The following is a 3,888-nucleotide window of genomic DNA, read 5'->3' as shown; positions in this document are numbered from 1 at the left end:
GTGACAATATCAATAAAAATGTTTTAAAAGCAACGTTCCATTTTCCCATATCTGAAAAACAGAGAAGTGGCTGATCTGCCGCTGACAATACACGTCAGTCAAGCCTTGAAGCACCAGGGGATATAACTTGTGTTGGTGTTGTTCGTCACATTGTGTTTATTTAGATAATTAATGATACGAAAACAACGGGTTTCAAAAACAATGACGATCGGGCAAGCGGTGCGATAGCTCTATTTACATTCTGCTGGAGTACGACGTGAATGATCCCGGTTCGGATCCCTAACTCTGCGTTCTGGATTTTTGGGATTGTTTGAACAAATCGTTCCAGGGCTCTCTATTTCCTTGGCATGGTCCTTTTTCTAGACCGACGTGTAATTCGAAAGTCTTGTCTAATAAATTAGCTTATGGTTTGTTGTCTTCAGACCATTCCCAAAGGGGGGATATTAACATGTCGTTATGCGCACTAGAATTGTAAATGGGCTGATTTATAAATGTCATACTCATACTGTGCTGGAACAACATAGTGGGAACTGCCGCTTTTTGTGTATGTTTGTCACTCTCTTGTGAACTGCTTTTTTCCACGGTACCTTGATAATCGAAGCAGACGTTCTACTGTTTAGGCTAGAGGTGAGCAGGAATGTGTTTCTAACTGGACAATAAATGTGTTGAGCCAAAAAACTAAAATCGGATTTAAAAGTTTCAAAACGGCAGGAAAATGCCAGTTTCTTCGGTTTCATTATTTTGACGAGCGGTTGATTTCACTACAATGCCTCACATTATTTCCCTTAATCAGTTTGTCGGGCCTGCCATCTTTCAGAACGTCGGTCTTAGGCCGGGGGAATGGTATCACTGCTCAACGGTACATCCCGCGAGTCTTGATGTCTCAAGTAGTGACATTTTTCCACAACCATCATAACTTCTTCTTCCCGCTGGATAACATAAGATACTATACTGCTTGTGCAACACAAGACTTTCTGAGGCAGAAGAACATTAACTTGCTACCCTATCCAGCTTTCTCATATGACTTGAACCCCATTGAGCACCTTTGGAACACCTTACAGAGTGGGTGGTTGAGGGTGCTAGCTGCTGGTAGGTCCTACTTCTTTACTTTCCCTCTGCTGTTTCTGCCTGTCTGTCTGTCTTACTTTTCCCCAGCACTAAATGTCCATTTTTGTGTCGAAGTGCTTCTCTTTACTCGAACCAACGAACACCTTACAGAAACGACTCAGCTGTAACCACCAAAGGTCACAAACAGCAGGAAAGATGAACATAGCCATCAGCCATTACCCATTTGTGGGGACAAATTCAGAGCAGGGAAATTCTCTCCATGATAAATCCAATGTAATGCACATGTGCAGCAGTAACTTCAACCCGTTACAACCATACAGCATACTGACTTTGGGCACCAATGCTATGGTCACACACTGACACACTGAGCTCAGTAACGTTAACAGTGGCTAGGTTTTGCATCATTCGTCAAGTGACACCACACCTTTTTGGCAACTTTTTACAAATAGGATTATATTTTCATATCGAACAATACATGTGCTTGTGTTTTAATGTGTTTATATATGAGACTTAACTTGTTTGTTTGTCCATTTATTTTTATGTAAAATACCACAATGCGAAAGGAACAATTAATATTCCGTGCCATTTCTTTCACGCAAACTTTGTAGGGGTAGGGGGGGGGGTGCTCAGAACAGCGTAACGACTATCTCACGAAAGAAAACGATTGAATTAAAAGAGGTTAACGGAGAAATCTATTGATATTCTTCAGGACATAAGGACCCTTAGAAGTGTCGGTATTGAGTCTATTAGCGCCATCTCCAATAACCAATACCACTGAGCAACCCTGAAAAGAGTACACTGAAACAAGAGGCCACATTAAGACTAAGATACTTGGTGGAATGTTGGCGAAATGTCATCTTCAGGTGTGAACAGAACTCGCGCCTTTCAGGAGCAAGCTCAAGGGCATACTAGTTTATTGATCCGTAAGATCAAGGCGAAGGGTATAAGCAATTTTTCGATCGATCTCAAAATAATCTCAATTCTAAATAGAATTAATTCTTTAAAAAAGCTAAACAACAACAACATGAAAGGATAGTCAGACCCACGTACCTTTGCTGACCTCTGAGAAACGTTGCACAAAACGTTAAAATTCCGCCCGAAAGGTCATAAATGTGGAAACAAAAATCTCTGGACAAATAAAGTTTCGAACTGGGACACCTCCAACTGAAGTGGACGCGTAGCGAAGTCTGCAGCAACGCTAACTTGCTTCTGTGCAAAATCTGTCGAGCTACATCTGAGTTTTATATGACTTGCACCATTCCGATTCACATACCCTTACACCCCCAAACATCCCAAAGGAGCCTACTTCTTTGTGAGCGTACCATGTAATTTCCAGTGCCTACGTCATTGCATAGAGTTACCTTTTACCCCTTTCCTACCTTAACCCCCAAACCAAACCCCCCCCCCCCCCCTTCCCCAAAGAAAAAATAGAAAGACCCGTACCAAACCGTGACAATATCAATAAAAATGTTTTAAAAGCAACGTTCCATTTTCCCATATCTGAAAAACACAGAAGTGGCTGATCTGCCGCTGACAATACACGTCAGTCAAGCCTTGAAGCACCAGGGGATATAACTTGTGTTGGTGTTGTTCGTCACATTGTGTTTATTTAGATAATTAATGATACGAAAACAACGGGTTTCAAAAACAATGACGATCGGGCAAGCGGTGCGATAGCTCTATTTACATTCTGCTGGAGTACGACGTGGATGATCCCGGTTCGGATCCCTAACTCTGCGTTCTGGATTTTTGGGATTGTTTGAACAAATCGTTCCAGGGCTCTCTATTTCCTTGGCATGGTCCTTTTTCTAGACCGACGTGTAATTCGAAAGTCTTGTCTAATAAATTAGCTTATGGTTTGGTTTTGCTTTTTTGGGAGTTGCTGGTTTGTTTTGTTTGTTTTGTTTTTGTTTTGTTTGTGTTTTTGGGTTTTTTTTGTTTTTTTGTTGTTGTTGTGTTGTTGTTGTTGTTGTTTTTTTGGGGGGGTAGGGTGACCCATACAATTTTACACCAGTCCATTTCTTAAACATTAACCTGGAAAAGTACATAATCGTACTTTTGTTTGGTTTCGTTTATCTTTTTTATGTTCGTTTTTTTTTTTGGGGGGGGTAAGAATATCACGCCCTCTTAGATACACAATTTAATTCATTTAGGAGCATAACAATGACCAACCCAAGCTGAAGGATACAACGTCTTATTTAAAAAGACCGAGACATTCGACGAAAATCCTCTCCACTCGTGAATCGCACTCGAGTCTTCTGACCTCGAAGCGCCTGACTACTGCACCACAAACACCAGTATACACATGATCGTATGTTAGACTTTATGGTATGATGCCACATGGATCACGATTGATGGTCGCTATACATTGACTTGCCTAAATTCTGTCTCACCATTATACAACAATATTTTTCCCTGAAGTCTAAAAATTGCAGCACACAAAAAAAACTAGCTACTGTGATTTGTGTGACTTTTGAAACTCGTCATGCATTTAGGGAAATAATATAAACTGGAAGGAACATGGGCGCAAAGTGTTGGTATTGTTTTCTCACGATGTACATTGATACCAACGCATTCAACGCACAATATTTTGCTCTGAAGATTTTTTTTTTGGTAAGTGTTTTACGGTGTCATATGAGCGCGCGGGACACACCTAATACTTTCAGTTGGTAGGAAATTTTGAATTTTGCCCGGGTGGTGGCCGAAGCCTACTGTTATCGATTTTAGACCACAAAGGGATCTTTAACATGCGTAACTTGCACACGGGCCCTCCGAAATTTTTCGCCCTTGTCCAAGAAGGCTAGTTGTAGATCTTTCCTA

At 41.0% G+C, this 3,888-nt stretch overlaps 1 protein-coding gene across 1 annotated transcript in view; it reads right to left on the bottom strand.

Moving 5' to 3' along the window:
- Positions 1-2,291, bottom strand: part of LOC101850586 (solute carrier organic anion transporter family member 2A1) — a gene marked incomplete in the record, with an annotated part of 31,789 nt that extends 29,498 nt beyond the window's left edge. Inside the window, 1 exon segment of the mRNA XM_013085954.2 lies at positions 2,119-2,291.
- Positions 2,292-3,888: the final 1,597 nt, after the last annotated feature.

This window comes from Aplysia californica, unplaced genomic scaffold, assembly GCF_000002075.1.
Source record: "Aplysia californica isolate F4 #8 unplaced genomic scaffold, AplCal3.0 scaffold00420, whole genome shotgun sequence".
Taxonomy (NCBI): domain Eukaryota; kingdom Metazoa; phylum Mollusca; class Gastropoda; order Aplysiida; family Aplysiidae; genus Aplysia; species Aplysia californica.
This window is presented reverse-complemented; position numbering and strand designations above follow the sequence as displayed.